This window comes from Bufo bufo, chromosome 1 (assembly GCF_905171765.1).
Source record: "Bufo bufo chromosome 1, aBufBuf1.1, whole genome shotgun sequence".
Classification (NCBI taxonomy): domain Eukaryota; kingdom Metazoa; phylum Chordata; class Amphibia; order Anura; family Bufonidae; genus Bufo; species Bufo bufo.
The window spans coordinates 688122741-688144242 of record NC_053389.1 but is presented as its reverse complement, the minus strand read 5'-3'; positions in this window follow the sequence as shown (position 1 = coordinate 688144242).

Sequence of the window (21502 nt, the reverse complement as noted above, 5' to 3'; positions counted from 1 at the left end):
CCCCCCCCCCCCTAAACAGTGCCATCCACAGATCCCCCCTAAACAGTGCCATCCACAGATCCCCCTCCCCTAAACAGTGCCATCCACAGATCTCCCCCCTAAACAGTGCCATCCACAGATCCCCCCTCCCCTAAACAGTGCCATCAACAGATCTCCCCCCTAAACAGTGCCATCCACAGATCCCCCCCTAAACAGTGCCATCCACAGATCCCCCCTAAACAGTGCCATCCACAGATCCCCCCTAAACAGTGCCATCCACAGATCCCCCTCCCCTAAACAGTGCCATCCACAGATCTCCCCCCTAAACAGTGCCATCCACAGATCCCTCCTCCCCTAAACAGTGCCATCCACAGATCCCCCCTCCCCTAAACAGTGCCATCCACAGATCTCCCCCCTAAACAGTGCCATCCACAGATCCCCCCTAAACAGTGCCATCCACAGATCCCCCTCCCCTAAACAGTGCCATCCACAGATCTCCCCCCTAAACAGTGCCATCCACAGATCCCTCCTCCCCTAAACAGTGCCATCCACAGATCCCCCCTCCCCTAAACAGTGCCATCCACAGATCTCCCCCCTAAACAGTGCGATCCACAGATCCCCCCCTAAACAGTGCCATCCACAGATCCCCCCCTAAACAGGGCCATCCACAGATCCCCCCTCCCCTAAACAGTGCCATCCACAGATCTCCCCCCTAAACAGTGCCATCCACAGATCACCCCTAAACAGTGCCATCCACAGATCCCCCTCCCCTAAACAGTGCCATCCACAGATCCCCCTCCCCTAAACAGTTCCATCCACAGATCTCCCCTAAACAGTGCCATCCACAGATCCCCCTCCCCTAAACAGTGCCACCCACAGATCTCCCCCCTAAACAGTGCCATCCACAGATCCCCCCTCCCCTAAACAGTGCCATGATGGCACTTTTTAGGGGAGGGGGGATCTGTGGATGGCACTGTTTAGGGGGGGATCTGTGGATGGCACTGTTTAGGGGGGGGGGATCTGTGGATGGCACTGTTTAGGGGGGAGATCTGTGGATGCCACTGTTTAGGGGAGGGGGGGATCTGTGGATGGCACTGTAGGCGGATCTGTGGATGGCACTGCCATCCACAGATCCCCCTACAGTGCCATCCACAGATCTCCCTCCCCGACGCTCACAGCAGTATATTTATAAACTAATCAGTAACTACTTTAACTTTAATCATTGCTCATTGCTGAGCTCTTTACTTGGATTATAATTTATTTGGATATGGGATATCTTACTTTGTCTTAGCTCCAGTAATAGCAGGCAGTGTGGGGGCGGCGCTCACTCACTTACGTCACACGCCTGCGCCGCCTAGTGGGAGGAGCAGGCGCGTGACGTCAATGAGTGAGCGCCGCCCCCCGCACTGCCTGCTATTACCGGAGCTAAGACAAAGTAAGATATCCCATATCCAAATAAATTATAATCCAAGTAAAGAGCTCAGCAATGAGCAATGATTAAAGTTAAAGTAGTTACTGATTAGTTTATAAATATACTGCTGTGAGCGGCGTGGCCCTGTATATTCTAACCCCCAGGCAAGCGTCCCTGTCACCATGGGAACGCCTGGGGGTTAGAATATACCATCGGATTTGAGTTTTTACGATAAGCCTCAGGCGACCGCCCGGAAAGGGCCGATCGACCCCCAAAAGGGTCGCGACCCCTAGGTTGAGAACCGCTGACCTAGGGGGTTATTGGGGTTTTTGTGGATCTTGGGGAGGCAATGGAAGATGGGTATTCTTTTTGGGGTTTTTGTTATGAATGCATGTTCTTGTTCATTTAGAATCCCTTTCTCTAGGCCTTTTTTGCAAAGTCTTGTTAGTTCCTCTAAGAAGTCGTTTGTGGGATCTGTTTTTAAAATTTTGTAGGTGTCGTTATCAGATAATTGTTTTATGCATTCTTGGTTATAGTCTCTGTCGTCTTGTATAACAATTGCCCCTCCTTTGTCTGCCGGTCTTATGATGATGTTTTCTGATTCCTGTAGTTGTGTGATAGCGTCTATTTCTTTTTTTGATAAATTGTTCCTAGTTGTCTTAGTTTTGAGTTTTCTGAGATCTGATTCAATCCCTTTACGAAGGTAGCAATCTTTTGACAAATTTCTTGTCTTGGGTATTTGCTTGATTTTGGTTTCAGAATGGTATGTTGATATTTGGAGGGATTTTCATTGATTGTTGAAATAGGGTTTTTTATGTAATATTTCTTTAAACATATTTTTCTAATGAATTTTTCTATACTAATGTAAGTATTGAATTTGTCCAGTCATGCCGTGGGGGAAAATTTTAATCCTTTGTTGAGTAGTTGTTTTTGGGCATCTGTTAGTGTTATTTTGCTTAAATTGATCACTAAATCATCGACTAGTGATTCTGAAATTTTTTCGGTGTGTTTCTTTCCTCCACCTCTGCGTGTCTTTTTGTGGTGGTGTGAGGCTACCGTGGTCTGTGGTATTGTTCTCTGTCTAGTGACTGTGTCTGTTTCCAGTGATAGGTGTTTCGTTGGTGATTCTCCCTGTGTTTGTTCTGGTGGGGGATTTCTTGTGTGATTTGCACCTGTTGTACCTGTGTCTCAGGTTGTATCCATGGGTGGGGGAGTGTTGTCTCTCTATTATCGTTCTTTGTTGGGGTCAGATCGGTCAATTTCGTGTCTGGTGGTGTGGTGGGGTCCGGTCTAAAAAATGTGAGTTGTTGAGTGTTTCGAAGCGGTTGTTTACTGGTATCTCATAATGTATTTTTGGATATTCAGTTGTGTTTTTGTCTATGTTGTTTGTCTGAACAGTGGAGTGGTTTCTTTGTGTCTGTTCTATGTCTGTGATATTTTGTCTTCGGTCAGTTCTAGATGGTCGAAATTTCCTGTTTTTTTTATTGATAATTTCTAGTTCAAGTCTATCTAGACTTTTGCAGATACGGGACTGCCATTCATGGTATTCCTCATTTTGGTTAAATGTATCAATGTGAGTTCTCATGCTATTTATTTGTTCGATGGTTTTTTGTAAAGTTTCTGATCGTCTTTTAATGATCATATTCACTAATATGGTGGATTGTTTGTGTAGGAAGGTATTCCATTCCTTATTAAATTCCTCATTTATCAGGTGTGATGCAGGATTTTTGGTTAGGAGGAGGCCTTTGGGGATCATGTCATTCTCCAGATATTGGTTCAATGACCTGATTTCCCATTTTTGTCTAAGTTGTTTGTGTAATAGGCTTTCTAGAATGTCTCTCTCATTGATTTGGTGGGTTTGGAGTGTTTAGGCGTTGTTACTTCTTTTCTTATTGATGTTAGTTGTTTAATAACCTTGAGGAGGTTTTGTGGTTCACTTTTAGTCATGAAAGTGTGTCTCTATAAAGTGTTGGGAATGTCTATGTTCATTATTTAAAAAAACACAATATGTAGAAAAACGCATGTGCATTTTGATTGTGTTTTTGGTGCGTTTTGTGTGCCAATTGATTAGGGCATGGTGTATTAGTCTATTGGATTTGTTTTTTATAATGTTTTTGTGGTTATTTTGATTTAGAATTTTATGATTATTTGATTTCTCTAGTGGCTTAAGCGTGGTTTTGTGGTTTGTCTTCATATCGTTGTGGGAGGGGGGTGTTTAGGTGTTGTTAATTCTTTTCTTATTGTTTTCTTATTGAAACAACTGTCACACTCGTGTGTGGGAGTAAAACACCACACCGAGCATAGAAGGGAAAGGGGATACCGGAATAAGGCCTGGAAACTAGGGAAGGAAGATGGACACCTCCTAGAGAAAACCCTAACTCCAGTCCTGACAGACTACCAGTGTGAACAGACCCCAAAAATAGGCAAGTTTATACACTGGATACCTAGAATCCTATCTCACCCTATAGGACCCTGGAACTAATGTCACGACTGAGTCCACCTGTTCCTCTGAAGGGAAGGACGAACAGGAGTCTCCCTCAGGCCTAATGACAAACAACAGGTAAAGGCAACACACACATATATATATAAACAAAATACAAAAGGGAAAGGAAACATTTATCTTCAATGAAGCTTTGGTAGCACCAGGAACTCAGCCGAGAACCAAACACAAGCTAACCACAAGTCCAACAGAAGCTATAAACCGCATTGCATAGTGGGAAAAACAACAATTAATAGAGAAGGTTAACCCCTTCCTGATATATGACATAATAGCATGTCATGGCGACAAGTGACTTGCCGCATTTTTACGTACTATTACGTCATGGTGATCGAGCGGGCACTGGAGTGGTGCGCACCCGAGCACTGCAGTGATAGCCGGGCCCCAGCTTTTACAGCGATCACGGCGGATTACCCCTTCTATACTGCAGTCAGCGCTGACCGCGGCATAGAAGGTGCATGCGGCAGGTAAGGGAGCCCATCGGGTCCCCGCGCTGCTGTGGCGGGGACCCGATGGGTGTCAAGGCAGCCCGATGCCATGCACAGGCTGCCCAATGCCTTGCACGGCATTTGGACCTGCCTTTTACAGGAGCCGAAGAGATCCAGCCCCAGGCCCGGTCTCCTAGGCAACCTGTTAGTGTATTACTCAGTGTAATACACAAACAGGCAATGCATTACAATACAGAAGTTCAGACCCTCAGACCCTGATACAGAAGGATCAGACCCTCAAAAGTTGAAGTTCCAGAGTGGGACAGAAATAGAGTTTGAAAAATAAACTAATTATTTTTTTTAAAATAAAAAAATATAAAGTTTCAAGTAAAAAACAAAAAAAATAACATTTCCCCTGATTTTAGAATAAAAATAGAAAGGAAAGGAAAAAACACACATATTAGATATCACAACGTCCCTAACGACCGGATCTATAAATATATCACATGATCCACCCCGTCCGATAAACACCATAAAAAAAAAAAACGGTGTCAGAAAAAAGACATTTTTGTGAGTTTACACCACAAAAAGTGCAACACCAACCAATCAAAAAGGCGTATGTCCCACAAAATTGTACCAATAAAACCTCATCCCACAAAAAATGAGCCCCTACATAAGAAAATCGCTCAAAAAATAAAAAAAGCTATAGCTCTCAGAACATGTAGACATTAAAATTTCTTTTTTTTTGTTTCAAATATGCTATTATTGTGTTAAAGTGAAATAAATAAAAAAAAGTATACATATTAGGTATCCCCGTGTCTGTAACAACCAGCTCTATAAAAATATCACATTACCTAACCTCTCAGCTGAACACCGTAAAAAAATAAAAAATAAAAACAGTGCCAAAACCTTACATCACAAAAATTGCAACACCAAGCGATCAAAAAGGCGTATGCCCCCCAAAATAGTACCAATCAAACCGTCACCTCTATGTAAATACAATGCACAATATTTCCAGTCCATTAATTGCAATGGCATGTCTCAAACGTGATGTAGGTTCACTTCACACGGAGTAAAATGCAATATATATATATGAGGCCGCGCGTTTTCTTCAGCACAACTTATCACAGGTATTATCACTCTCCCTCTCCCACAGAGAAGTCGAGTCTCGGTGCATTCGGGATTAATAAAAAAGCAATTAGAAAAAATTAGGCCATGCTTAAAAATGATGATAGGAAAAGAGATCCCTGACTGTCCTAAGATGATTTTTAAAAGAGCTCCTAATATCCACAATTATATAGTCCATAGTGCGATTCCAGAGGAAAAAGAAAAGGAAAGATCAATTTATGTGGTGCGGCTTTTGTGCGGCTTGCAAAAATAGGGAAAAGAAGGATAGAAAACAAAAAAATCACAGAGATTGATTCTAATAGCAGAAATAAAGATCTTAAAATTTAGGGAGAAATCACTTGTGAAAACGTTGGTGTGGTGTATATGCTGGAGTGCCCGTGTGGCCTCCAGTATATAGGGCGTTCCACGAGAAAATTAAAAATCTGTATGCAGGAGCACATTAGAAACATAAGAAAGGGGCTGGAGACTCATGGTGTCTCGATGCACTTTAAAAATATCCATCAGAAAAACCCGAAAGGGTTCATTTTCACGGGTATCAAACTAGTGAAAGGAAATTGGAGAGGAGGAGATTTGATATAAAAAATAGATAAGTGTGAAGCACAGTGGTTATATGAAATGAATACATTACAACCAGAGGGACTTAATATTGAGTTTGACCTGAAAGCATGCCTTACTGAATAAAAGTTGATGTTTTCACATTTGGAGTGATATAAGAGCAAGGAAATAATAGGAAAGTGGTGTTAATGTATGGAGTGCATTATGAGTGGAAGTAGGAGGTCAAGTGATTTGATAAAGTAGTGAGGAGGTGGGTCTGAGTGGGATCATAGTGGTGAAAAAATATAGATGTTTTTAAACTGTCAGTGGTTTTCTTTTTAGAAGTTTAATTTTATAGGGATATTGTCACGAGGGTGTCAAGAGCCACGTCTGACTCCATTATACCCGGGGTCAGGAAGTCGCAGCGGGTGGCTGCGCGCTCTATGTCTAAAGAAAGTTCTGTTTCTTAATGGTAGCTTTCTGGGTTTGCCTTGCAATCCTTTTTGGCTCACTCAGGGATCCGTAGCTTCTCCTCCTCAGCTGTTTCTTGTCCAGCAATCCCAACCTCCTTATATTCCCATCTCCCACTTCTCAGGTTGCCAGATATAGAGCTTCCTGCCTGGACTTCTATACTGACCCACTGGAGCTGTGTAGCTGTGATTCCTGGTTGTTGTTCCAGAGCGTTACCCTCCGGATCCCTGTTGGGCTTTTGTTTTCCGCTGTTGTCGCCCACCTGGGATTATATGTTTGTCTGTATTGTCTGTCCTCTCCTTGGTGTTTCCCTTTAGTGTTAGTGGTGCGGACTAGTGTTCCCACCGCCCTATTCACTACGTAGGGCTCATCTCAGGGAAAGCCAGGGTTTAGGCACGTGATCGGCGTATGGGTGAGAAACCCGTCTAGGGACGTCAGGGCAGTCAGGTGCCAGCCTCAAGGTGAGTTAGGGGTCACCACCTTTCCCTCTCCCTTGGACAGGGCCTTCCCATTTCCCTCCCTTTGCGTCACGTATGTGATCGGCACGCCGGTCATGACATTATATCTGGCCCTTATTTTGCGCAGGTATAAAGAAAAAAATTAATAAATAAAAAAAAAATAAAAAAAAAAATCTTTCTGCCTATTTAGAATCCAGTATGGATCCTATTGCTGCTTTGACAAAGCAACTTCAAGGCCTGTCTTTGGAGGTGGCAGGATTGAAGGCGTCGGTCCTCCAGCAACAGCAGCAATTGCAACAGACCGCAAGCCCAGCGGTTGCTATGGGTAACCAGGTTGCTCCGGAACCCAAGGTTGTTCTTCCTGACAGATTTTCTGGGGGAAGGGACAAATTTGTGACGTTCCGTGAGGCCTGTAAGTTATATTTTAAGCTGCGCCCTTACTCCTCTGGTAATGAAGAACAGCGGGTGGGGATTGCTATTTCCCTGCTTCAGGGGGACCCGCAATCCTGGGCGTTCTCTTTACCCACTGATTCCCAGGCTCTCCGGTCAGTGGATGAATTTTTTGGGGCCTTGGGTCTAATATATGATGACCCAGATCGAGTCGCCCTGGCTGAGTCGAAATTACGGAGACTCCTACAGGGAGAGAGGCCAGCAGTGGAGTATTGCTCAGAGTTCCGTAGGTGGGCTACGGATACCCAGTGGAACGACCCGGCTCTCAGGAGTCAGTTCTGCTCTGGGTTATCCGAAAGGGTTAAGGATGCGCTTGCGCTGTATGAGACCCCCTTTTCCCTGGATGCTGTTATGTCCCTCTCTATCAGAATAGATAGACGTCTTAGGGACAGATTGAAAAATCCTGAGCAATTGGTAACCCCTCCGAAGCAGCAGTTAGTCTGTACGGACCTAGACGAGCCTATGCAGTTAGGAGGAACTACTCGTCATGTCCGTCCTCCTGAGGCTCGCTGTAGGCGTGGGGTTTGTTTTTTCTGTGGGGGGAGGGGTAATTTCATTAATGTCTGTCCTTCCTTTCTCAAAAACAAAAGACCGTCAGAACTACTAACCCCAGGCTGTGTGGAGGATGTCAGCTGAGGGGTATACGTTTCCTCCATACGAACATCTCAATTTGTGTTGCCAGCGGTTGTTGTTTTTGGTGTTAAGACGGAGACTATTTCTTTCTTTCTAGACAGTGGAGCAGGGGTAAATTTGATAGATGCCCATTTTGCCCGCACTATGGGTTTGTCTCTTTGTACGCTACAGAGACCTATTCCCATATTCGCTATTGATTCTGCTGCTCTGTCTCAGAGAAACCTCACTCACATTGTCCATAACTTACACCTTCGGGTAGGGGACCACCATAACGAGTGTCTATCATGTTATGTTCTGGAGGGCCTTCCCACTCCTGTGGTATTGGGTCTTCCCTGGTTGGTAGCGCACAATCCAGTGATGGATTGGCAGGCCAGGGAGATATTGGAGTGGAGTGAGCATTGCAGAGAAAATTGCTTAAATATCAATTGTTTAGTCGCCTCCATAGCTACTCTACCTACATTTGTTTCGGACTTTGAGGACATGTTTTCTGAAAAGGGTTGTCAGAAGTTACCACCTCACCGTCCTTATGATTGCCCGGTTAACCTGATTCCCGGGGCAAAATTACCCAAGACCAGGTTATATAATCTTTCGGGTCCCGAGAGATAAGCCATGAAAGATTATATCTCTGAGAGTCTGGCTAAGGGACACATCAGACCCTCTTCATCACCCGTGGCTGCAGGGTTTTTCTTTGTTAAAAAGAAAGATGGGGGCCTGCGTCCTTGCCTAGATTTCCGCAAACTAAACCGGATAACCATCCGAGACCCATACCCTCTTCCTCTCATTCCTGACCTGTTTAATCAGATTGCGGGTGCTAGGTGGTTCTCCAAACTTGATCTTAGGGGGGCCTACAATCTGATTCATATCAAGGAAGGGGATGAGTGGAAGACAGCTTTTAACACCCCTGAGGGGCATTATGAAAATCTAGTCATGCCTTTCGGTCTGACCAATGCTCCTGCTGTCTTCCAACATTTCGTTAATGACATTTTTAGTCATCTTATCGGCAGGTTTGTGGTGATATACCTAGATGATATTTTAATTTATTCGTCTGATCTGAAAACACATGAGGTACATGTCAGACAGGTACTGCAGGTCCGACGGACGAATAAATTATATGCGAAAATTGAAAAGTGTGTCTTCGCCGTTCAGGAAATACAGTTCCTAGGATATCTATTATCTGCTTCAGGTTTCCGTATGGATCCTAGGAAGGTCCAGGCAATTTTAGTTTGGGATCTTCCTGAGAACCTTAAAGCACTGCAACGGTTCTTGGGTTTCGCAAATTTCTATAGAAAGTTCATTAAAAATTATTTGGTGATTGTCAAACCCCTTACTGACATGACTAGGAAGGGGACTGATTTTTCTAAATGGTCTGACGCCGCTAAAATTGCATTTTCCTCTCTAAAAGAGAGGTTTACTTCGGCACCTGTACTAATCCAACCGGATGTCTCCCATCCTTTTATTGTTGAAGTAGATGCGTCAGAGGTGGGAGTGGGGGCTGTACTGTCTCAGGGTCCATCTCCTGGCAAATGGCATCCTTGCGCTTTCTTTTCTAAAAAAATATCTGCAGCAGAGAAGAACTATGATATTGGCAATAGGGAACTATTAGCTATTAAACTAGCGTTTGAAGAATGGCGCCACTTTTTAGAGGGGGCAATCCACCCCGTCACGGTGATTACGGACCACAAAAACCTTCTGTACCTCGAATCAGCTAAGCATCTCACCCCTAGACAAGCTAGGTGGTCGCTATTTTTTACCAGGTTTAACTTTTTCATCACCTATCGTCCTGGGGCAAAAAATACCAAGGCAGATGCATTATCTCGTAGTTTCCCTGGAGGGGGTAATGTGGGTGATCCGGTACCCATTTTACAAAGAGGAGTGGTTGTCTCGGCTGTACACTCTGTTCTGGAGGGGAAGGTGTTAGAGGCCCAGGGGGACGCCCCGGTCTCTTGCCCCTCAGAGAAATTGTTTGTACCGTTAAACCTGCGTCTCGAATTATTAAAGGAACATCATAATTCGGCACTTGCTGGGCACCCGGGTAGTAAAGCAACCTTGGAGCTATTGTCTCATCGTTTTTGGTGGCCAAGGTTGCATCAGGATGTAATGGATTTTGTGTCTACTTGTTCTACTTGTGCACGCGCGAAAGTCTCTCATACATGTCCCGCAGGGTCTTTATTGCTACTTGTCATTCCCAATAGCACCAGGAAGGGTATAGAGTGGGCTCAGCATGCACGTTGGTACCTGCATCCCTTGTAATGGAGGCCATTTTGGCACAAAAAATGGAAAAAGGCAGAGTGGATCCAACATGCATGTGGGTCCAACACTCCCTGAATTTTATGGCGGTCATTATGGCGCATAACAGGTAGTATTTAGTGTTAGGACCCGTGTAACAGAGATTGCCTTGACGTTTGGCATACGGGCTTAGATGGTTTTGTACAAAATGCATTGACCAAGCATCTCGCTTTTATAAATAAGCGTAGTATTAGCACTATAATTTTTGTAAGCATTGTTGTACTTTGTCTGATGTGCAGAGTGCTGCTGCATTGTCTCCTTTTTTTTCCTCTAGGTTTTTGCCATGGCGGCGTGCACCTGCGCACTGGGAGGTGCTGACTAACCCCCTTTTTTTTGCAGATTTACAATGCTGGAGATGTGGCACTCCAGCGAGTCGTGCACTCCTGATTAGCCTGTCTGCCCCATAGGCTGATTTTAATTATTTTCAGTATACAGCTGTGGCCTGCTCTCACTACATTCATTGGAAGCTGTCTAGCACCAGGAAGGGTATAGAGTGGGCTCAGCATGCATGTTGGTACCTGCATCCCTTGTAATGGAGGCCATTTTGGCACAAAAAATGGAAAAAGGCAGAGTGGATCCAACATGCATGTGGGTCCAACACTCCCTGATTTTTATGGCGGTCATTATGGTGCATAACAGGTAGTATTTAGTGTTAGGACCTGTGTAACAGAGATCGCCTTGACGTTTGGCATACGGGCTTAGATGGTTTTGTACAAAATGCATTGACCAAGCATCTCGCTTTTATAAATAAGCGTAGTATTAGCACCATAATTTTTGTAAGCATTGTTGTACTTTGTCTGATGTGCAGAGTGCTGCTGCATTGTCTCCTTTTTTTTCCTCTAGGTTTTTGCCATGGCGGCGTGCACCTGCGCACTGGGAGGTGCTGACTAACCCCCTTTTTTTTGCAGATTCCCAATAGGCCATGGACACATCTGTCAATGGATTTCATCACTGACTTACCTTTGTCTGCGGGTAAAACAGTTATCTTGGTAGTAGTAGACAGGTTTAGCAAAATGGTACACTTTATTGCGTTACCCGCACTACCTAATGCTAAGACTCTTGCTCAGGTATTCATCAGTGAAATCGTGAAGCTTCACGGGGTCCCTTCCGATGTTGTTTCGGATCGGGGAACCCAGTTTATTTCTAAGTTTTGGAAAGCTTTTTGTTCCCGTTTGGGGGTACACTTGTTCTTTTCCTCAGCTTTCCATCCTCAGTCGAATGGACAGGCTGAGCGTACCAACCAAAACCTTGAGACATATCTAAGGTGTTTTGTGTCTGAAAACCAAGAGGTGTGGTCATCATATTTACCGTTAGCCGAGTTTGCTATAAATAATCTCCATCAGGAATCCACTGGCAAGTCACCATTTCTTGGTGCATATGGTTTTCATCCTCAATTCTGTACTTTCAAAGAGGGGGGGTCTTCTGGGGTTCCCGAAGAGGAACGGTTTTCGTCATCTCTTTCATCTGTATGGCAGAAGGTGCAAGCTAACTTGAAAAATATGGGAGGTAAATATAAATGCATGGCTGATAAGAAACGGTCGCCAGGTCCGGACCTAGGAGTGAATGACTATGTGTGGTTATCTACTAGGAATATTAAGTTAAAGGTTCCCTCTTGGAAACTGGGTCCTAGGTTCATTGGTCCTTACAAAATAGTAGCCATCATTAACCCCGTGGCTTTTCGCCTGGAGCTACCTCAAACTTTTAAAATCCATAACGTCTTCCATAAGTCGTTACTCAAAAAGTATGTTCCACCTCTAGAACCGTCACCGCTGCCACCCCCTCCTGTTGTTGTTGATGGTAATCTAGAGTTTCAAATATCCAAAATTGTTGATTCTCGTCGGGTCCGCCGCTCTCTTCAATATCTGGTGCATTGGAGGGGTTATGGTCCCGAGGAAAGAATGTGGGTCCCAGCGTCTGAGGTAAACGCCGACAGGTTAGTTCGGGCTTTTCATGCCTCTCATCCTGAGAGACCTAGTCCTGAGTGTCCGGAGGCCCCTCGTGGAAAGGGGGGTACTGTCACGAGGGTGTCAAGAGCCACGTCTGACTCCGTTATACCCGGGGTCAGGATTTCGCAGCGGGTGGCTGCGCGCTCTATGTCTAAAGATAGTGCTGTTTCTTAATGGTAGCTTTCTGGGTTTGCCTTGCAATCCTTTTTGGCTCACTCAGGGATCCGTAGCTTCTCCTCCTCAGCTGTTTCTTGTCCAGCAATCCCAACCTCCTTATATTCCCATCTCCCACTTCTCAGGTTGCCAGATATAGAGCTTCCTGCCTGGACTTCTATACTGACCCACTGGAGCTGTGTAGCTGTGATTCCTGGTTGTTGTTCCAGAGCGTTACCCTCCGGATCCCTGTTGGGCTTTTGTTTTCCGCTGTTGTCGCCCACCTGGGATTATATGTTTGTCTGTATTGTCTGTCCTCTCCTTGGTGTTTCCCTTTAGTGTTAGTGGTGCGGACTAGTGTTCCCACCGCCCTATTCACTACGTAGGGCTCATCTCAGGGAAAGCCAGGGTTTAGGCACGTGATCGGCGTACGGGTGAGGAACCCGTCTAGGGACGTCAGGGCAGTAAGGTGCAACCCTCAAGGTGAGTTAGGGGTCACCACCTTTCCCTCTCCCTTGGACAGAGCCTTCCCATTTCCCTCCCTTTGCGTCACGTATGTGATCGGCACGCCGGTCATGACAGATATTTTGTGGTTGGGTTTTTATTTAAATCACCCACAGGTGGAGTGGGGGAGGGTGAAGTTGAGGTTAAAGGGCCTGTGGGGAGGATTCTGGATGTACGCCCCTGACGAAGCTAAAGGCCTGTTTTATAGGACCTTTGTTTACAATAACATCAAAGACAGGAACAGAAAAACGAAGTAGATCTATATTCACCTGATGTGCCTACATTCCGTCTGTGCTTGTGAGTATACTTGCGAAGCTACATCTGTGATTGTATAAACGGTGCTTCACCATCAGTGCACCTTTTCTGATGTTTCATAGGATGTTTTTAAAGCAGAAGACGTTTGTGAGACTTGACTCCTCTGTGGGTGGAGGGAGAGTGATAATACCTGTGATAAGTTTGTGCTGAAGAAAACGGGCTGCCTTATATATATTGAATTTTAAACCGTCACCTCATCCCGCAAAAAATGAGACCCTACCTAAGACATGGTGGAGGAGTTGGTCTTCTCCTATCAGACACCTGCTCCCTACTGCCCAACTCCACTGCCACCCTCCATTACGCTCACCTCATTTGAAGTACACTCTGTTCGCATCTACTCTCCCTCCAACCTTCAAGTAGCTGTCATTTACTGCCCCCCAGGCCCAGCCACCATCTTTCTTGACCACTAACACCTGGCTACTACACTTTCTGCCAACATCCCCACTATCATCATGGGCGACTTCAACATCCCTATGGACACCTGCCACTCAGCCGCCTCTAAACTCCTATCACTCTCTTCCTCCTTCGGCCTCTCACAGTGGTCTTCAGCTCCCACCCACAGAGATGGTCACACTCTGGATCTTATCTTTACCCGCCTCTGCCCATCTAATTCGCCTCTCCCCCTATCCAACCACAACCTACTCACCTTAAAAATCTCGACTTTTGCTTGCTTTCTGACTCTCATCTCCCACTCTCTACCATCTGTTCCCTCAAAGACCCAGATGCTGCCACCACCCTATATAACACCACAATAAGTACAGCTCTGGACACTGTTGCCCCCCTCACACACAACAAAACCCGAAAAATCAACAGACAACCCTGAAACACCAACCTGACCAAAAAACTCTGACAAACTTCCCGGGCTGCTGAGCGGCAATGGAAGAAATTCCAGTCTAAGGATCACTTTACCGCATGCAAGCAATCACTCCTCATATTCAAATCCTCACTCGCTAATGCAAAACAGGCCTACTTCTCATCTCTCATATCTTCCCTGGCCCACAGCCCTAAACAACTTTTTAACACTTTTAACTCCCTTCTCTGTCCCCCAGCGCCCCCACCCTCTCCTCCCATCTCAGCTGAGGACTTTGCCACATACTTCAAACAAAAGATAGTCAACATTAGAGAAAGCTTCAGTACACAGACCCCACAGACCCTTTACACAACTGCTCGGTCCTCTTCTCCCAAAACCCCCTTCTCCACCATTACAGAAGAAAAACTCTTCACTCTACTCTCCAGATCACATCTTACCACCTGTGCACCTGACCCAATTCCATCCCACCTCATCCCTAACCTCACCACAGTGTTTATCTCAGCCCTAACTCATCTCTTCAACCTATCACTAACCTCTAGTGTCTTCCCCTCTGCTTTTAAACATGCTACCATTACACCCATCCTCAAAAAGCCTTCACTTGACCCATCTGCTTTGTCCAGTTATCGCCCCATATCGCTTCTTCCATATGCCTCAAAGCTACTTGAACAACTCTGAACTGTCTATTCTGAACTGTCCTCTCACCTCTCCTCTGGCTCCCTCTTCGACTGGCTACAATCTGGCTTCCGACCCCACCACTCAACTGAGACTGCCCAAAGTCACCAATGGCCTACTAACAGCAAAAACCAAAAAACATTACTCTGTCCTCCTTCTCCTTGACCTGTCCTCTGCCTTTGATACTGTCGACCACTCCCTTCTGTTGCAAACTCTCTCATCTGTTGGCATCACTGATCTGGCACTCTCCTTGATCACATCATACATCACAGACCGGACGTTTAGCGTCTCCGACTCTCACACCACCTTCTCGTCTCATTCCCTCTCTGTTGGTGTCCCGCAAGGCTCTGTCCTTGGACCCCTGCTTTTATATATTTACACTTTTGGCCTGAGACATCCCGTGGGTTTCAGTATCACTCTTATGTTGACGACACACAAATCTACCTCTCTGGTCCAGACATCACCACCTTATTATCCAGAATCCCACAATGTCTATTTGCTATATCATCCTTCTTCTCCTCCTGCTTTCTAAATCTTAACATGGATAAAACAGAATTCATCATCTTTCCCCCATCTTGCTCAACCCCCCCCCCCCCAACAGACCTATCTATTACGATCACTGTATGTACACTCTCCCCGGTCGACCAAGTCTGCTGCCTTGGAGTGCCCTTGGACCGCACATCCAAGCCCTTTCCACCACCTGCCGCCCCCAACTCAAAAATATCTTAATATATTAAGCTTTCCTTAACTTTGAATTTGCAAAAATGCTTGTACATGCCCTCATCATCTCCCGCCTAGACTACTGCAACACTCTTCTCTGTGGCCTTCCATCTAGCGCTCTCGCACCCCTCCAATCTATCCTCAACTCTGCTTCCTGACTAATACACCTCTCACCCTGTTACTCCTCTACCTCTTCCCTCTGCCATTCCCTTCACTGGTTCCCCATTGCCCAGCGAACTCAGTTAAAAATACTAACAAATACATACAAGGCCGTCCATAACCTGTCCCCTCCCTACATCTCTGAGCTACTTTCCGGATACATCCCCACACGCAATCTCCGATCCTCACCAGACCTCCTTCTCTCCTCTCCTCTTATCACCTCTTCCCACAATCGCCTCCAAGATTTTTCTCATGCATCCCCCACACTCTGGAACTCGCTACCCCAACATATCAGACTCTCACCTACAATCCTTCAAAAGAAACCTGAAAACCCATCTCTTCAGACAAGCCTACAACCAGTGACCCTGCTGCCTCTATACCGCCATGACTAACTTCACCCTCACCTACTGTGTCCTTCTCCCATACCATGTAGATTGTAAGCCTCATGGGCAGGGCCCTCTCTCCTTCTGTACCAGTCTGTAGCTCGTCTTGTTTATGCTTAGTGCAATTGTCTGTATTATGTATGTATATCCCTTATCATATGTACAGTGATATGGAATGACTGGTGCTTTAATAATAAATATTAATAATAATAAGACAATCGGTCTATGACTCTCAGACAATGGAGACACTAAAATATGATTTATTTTTGCTTCAAAACTGCTATTATTGTGTTAAAGTGAAATAAATAAATAAAAGTATACATATTAGGTATTGCCGTGTCCGTAAAACAACCTGCTCTATAAAAATGACATAACCCCTCAGGTGAACAACATAAAAAAATATATTAAAAACAGTGACAAAAAAGCCATTTTTTGTCGCCTAACATCACATAAAGTGCAACACCAAGTGATCAAAAAGGCATATGCCCCCAAAATAGTACCAATCAAACTGACACCTCATCCAACAAAAAATTTGATCCTACCTGAGACAATCGGTCAAAAAATAAAAAAGCTATGGCTCTCAGACTATGGAGACACTAAAACATCATTTTTTTGGTTTAGAAAATGCTATTATTGTGTAAAACTTAAATAAATAAGAAAAATTCTACATATTAGGTATTGCCACATCCGTAACGATCTGCTCTATAAGAATGTCATATGACCTAACCCCTAAAGTGTAATAATGAATGATCAAAAATGGTACCAATAAAAACATCAACTCTTCCTACAAAAAACAAGCCCCTGCACAAGACAATTGAATGATTTTCCTAGTTTATCACGTAAAGTCATGATTTTATGAAAGACACTGAGGCGAGCATTGCTTAACCCTTTCTTTACTGAACCACACAGCAGCAAAGAAAATACAATAACATAACCACCAATGGGCGGATAGCCCCTCCTCCTAGTCCCAGTAAAAAGGGAACTCCTCTCAAGTCTTCTTCCTCTTTCTTTGTTGGCTTGACACCCTCCTCAGAAGGAACCGGAACAAACGCCACCTGAAGGAACTGATCAACTTGAACCGTAGAGAAAACCAATCTCCAACAACCGAAACGAAGAGCCTGACAGCAAAACACCATCCGCATAAGCAGGAATCAACCTTCCATCCGAAGTTTTCCGGAATCAACCTTGAGAAGAACTAAATCAGGTGAATAGTAGATATAACGCAAAATAAGCGTCTACCTTATCAATATTAGCATCGGAAACAAAATGCAAATATAAATAAATAAATAAGCATAAACACTCACCTAAAGAATTATTAGGAACACCATATTAATACGGTGTTGGACCCCCTTTTTCCTTCAGAACTGCCTTAATTCTACGTGGCATTGATTCAACAAGGTGCTAATAGCATTCTTTAGAAATGTTGGCCCATATTGATAGGATAGCATCTTGCAGTTGATGGAGATTTGAGGGATGCACATCCAGGGCACGAAGCTCCCATTCCACCACATCCCAAAGATGCTCTATTGGGTTGATATCTGGTGACTGTGGGGGCCATTTTAGTACAGTGAACTCATTGTTATGTTCAAGAAACCAATTTGAAATGATTCGAGCTTTGTGACATGGTGCATTATCCTGCTGGAAGTAGTCATCAGAGGATGGATACATGTTCTCATTCTGTTTACGCCAAATTCGGACTCTACCATTTGAATGTCTCAACAGAAATCGATGGGATGTCTCAACAGAAATCGATGGGATGGGATGGACATGGTCAGAAACAATGCTCAGGTAGCCCGTGGCATTTAAACGATGCCCAATTGGCACTAAGGGGCCTAAAGTGTGCCCAGAAAACATCCCCCACACCATTACACCACCACCACCACCAGCCTGCACAGTGGTAACAAGGCATGATGGATACATGTTCTCATTCTGTTTACACCAAATTCGGACTCTACCATTTGAATGTCTAAACAGAAATCGAGACTCATCAGACCAGGCAACATTTTTCCATTCTTCAACAGTCCAATTTTGGTGAGCTCGTGCAAATTGTAGCCTCTTTTTCCTATTTGTAGTGGAGATGAGTGGTACCCCGTGGGGTCTTCTGCTGTTGTAGCCCATCCGCCTCAAGGTTGTGCGTGTTGTGGCTTCACAAATGCTTTGCTGCATACCTCGGTTGTAACGAGTGGTTATTTCAGTCAACGTTGCTCTTCTATCAGCTTAAATCAGTACTAACCATTCTCCTCTGACCTCTAGCATCCACAAGGCATTTTTGCCCACAGGACTGCCGCATACTGTATGTTTTTCCCTTTTCACACCATTCTTTGTAAACCCTAGAAATGGTTGTGCGTGAAAATCCCAGTAACTGAGCAGAGTGTGAAATACTCAGACCGGCCCGTCTGGCACCAACAACCATGCCACGCTCAAAATTGCTTAAATCACCTTTCTTTCCCATTCTGACATTCAGTTTGGAGTTCAGGAGATTGTCTTGACCAGGACCACACCCCTAAATGCATTGAAGCAACTGCCATGTGATTGGTTGACTAGATAATTGCATTAATGAGAAATAGAACAGGTGTTCCTAATAATTCTTTAGGTGAGTGTATATCTGAAACACAAACTAATGCACAATAAGCAACATATCAGAAAACACACCACGGGAAATCGGTACAATGTGAAAAACAACCGAGGAGGGAAAAAGGGTGGGTCAATACTCGCCTCCGTGTCTTTCATAAAATCATGACTTTAAGTCATAAACTAGGAAAATCATAAAATTTTATCTCAAGACACAGAGGCTCCTATTGCTAGTTTAATGCCAGTTTACAATAGAGGCGAACACATGAGGGTCCGGTCTGAAATAAAATTCCCTAAAAGTGGAGACTCGCGACCAGTCCGCCAACTTCATGACATCCTCCAGGCGCGCACCAGACAGAGTCAAAGACGTGGCGGAATCCCCACGAACGGAATGCGCTGTAAAGATAGAAGTGTCTATACCCGACAGTGATAGAATCCACTTCACCCACCGTGACAGTGTGACCGAAGTAATGAATAAATGAAAGGAATAATTGTGAAGCCGATGAGGACCGTAGCAACCGAGTTCTGGATTCGTACTCCCTCAAACATGCGACCGGGCAGAGCGCTACAGATGAAGCAAAAGTAGGATAAGAGACCGAACTGATATTGGTCTTTGTACGTTGAGAAATGTTAAATGTCACCCCTTCCGGAGTTAATGACCGGGCGTCATGATCCAAAGCTCGGACATCCGAAACCCTCTTGCATGATATAAGACAAAAGAGAGTAACCAATTTGGCCGACAATTGGCGAAGTGACAATTCCTCATTGGCCTGCCAAGCTGAAAGGAATGACAAAACTGCTGAGACGTTCCAAGAGCTAGTAAAGTGAGACCGAGGAGGCCGAGTGAGGCAGGAACCCTTAAGTAACCGACATACCGGAGGATGATGTCCCGCAGGACAACCCTCAAACCCCTATGGCCGGAGGAAATAGCTGACCTAAACACATTAATAGTGCGATAGACCTTGCCCTCCTCGTAGAGAGAGGTGAGGAACTGGATCACATTATTCACAGCTGCCGTAGTGGGATCCAGGTTTCGAAGGAGGCACCAACTAGTCCAAGAGTGCCAAGCTGCCCGATAGGCCCTTCTGGTTCCAGGGGCCCACCAACAGGAATCTATCTGTTTCCGAAATTCCCGAGGTTTGCCAGGACATCCCGACACTCTGCAGGCCAGCAGACGCAAGGAGCCCTCCAGATCCAAAGGATGCGTCTGATTCATTGGACCCAGTGACAGAGACGACCGGATGGGAAGTAATAGGAATACTTCCACCAATAACTACAACAGCTGCGGGAACCACAGACGCACCTTGGCTAAGATCCGAGGGATAAGGGAAAACGGAGGGAAGGCATACATCACGTCGTCCGACCATTGTTGAAGAAACGCGTCCACCACCTCCGCGGTCGGATCCGGCCTCCAACTGAAATACCTGGGAAGTTGGACTTTCCAGCTAGACGCAAAGAGGTCGATAGAGAACGGACCCCAACGTGACGCGATGGTGGAGTTAGAGGCCAGACTAGAAGATGGGTTGGCAATCAAATCCTGGGAGATGGAGTGTGTTAACACTGATGACATGGAGCCCATGGCTGATATAATGGCATCTGAAATTGACCATTGAAGGGCCAGAGCCTGCGCCTCAGAGGCCACAGGTAACATCCCCCCTGATGCTGGCATAATCCCTTGTCCAGGTAAAGGGGAAGGGTTGTCTCCCTGATTGGGGGTATCCTGGGCAGGAGTAGGTGTCCTATGAGAGGACATGATCAAAGTGTCCAATAGGAAAAAAATGCGGGCGTAATATCAACAGAAAAAACTGTCCCCCCCTGAGCTTAAAGCAGGGTTAGTCACCCCACTAAACCTGAGGAGCTGCCGGAACAGTGCGTACAGGGAGGAGGCCGCCCGCCGAATGAAACAGCGGTGTGGCACGCTGGAAGATGATGTCCGAAATCTCGCGAGATTTCGGACACCAACGGGAGTAATGCGACTCAGGCCAGGCAAGATGGCGCCCGAGATCCCGCAAATAATCGCGAGATCTGGGGCGTGACGGCGATAAAGGACAAGAACAACGTCAATATACACCCCGCAGTGAATAAGGAGGTAAGGGGAGTGTCACGGACCGCAAGCGGGAGGCGGGAGGACGTAAACAAAGGCAGGAAGAGTGCCTCTTCAGAAAATAGGGCGCAAAGTGGACCAAGGAAAAAAGACACAGCACACACAGACAAGTGATAAAAGAGACTGCAATTGAGAAAAGAAGTATTGGAATGCATTGTAAAGGGATTAGAAGTATTGGAATGCATTGTAAAGGGATTAGACCCCCAAAAGTTCAAGTCCCAAAGTGGGACAAAAAATAAAGTGAAAAAAAAGTTGAAAAAATTAAGTTTTCCCCCCCAAAAATTAAAAGTTTCAAGTAAAAATAAACAAAAACGTCATTTTCCCCAAATAAAGTAAAAACAAATTGGTAAAAAATAGGGGGGAAAAAAAAGTATACATATGAGGTATCGCCACGTCCGTATCGACCGGCTCTATAAACATAACACATGACCTAACCCCTCAGATGAACACTGTAAAAAATAAAAAATAAAGACTGTGCTAAATAAACATTTTTTTTGTCACCTTACATCACAAAAAGTACAACAGCAAGCGATCAAAAAGGCGTTTGCCCACCAAAATAGCACCAATCTAACCATCACCTCATCCCGCAAAAAATGAGCCCCTACCTGAGACAATCGCCCAAAAAATAAAAAAACTATGGCTCAGAATATGGAGACACTAAAACATCATTTTTTTTGTTTTAAAAAAGCTGTTATTGTGTAAAACTTACATAAATAAAAAAAAGTATACATATTAGGTATCGCCGTGTCCGTATCGAACGGCTCTATAAAAATATCACATGACCTAACCCCTCAGATGAACACCGTAAAAAATAAAAAATAAAAACTGTGCTAAATAAACCATTTTTTGTCACCTTACATCACAAAAAGTGTAATAGCAAGCGATCAAA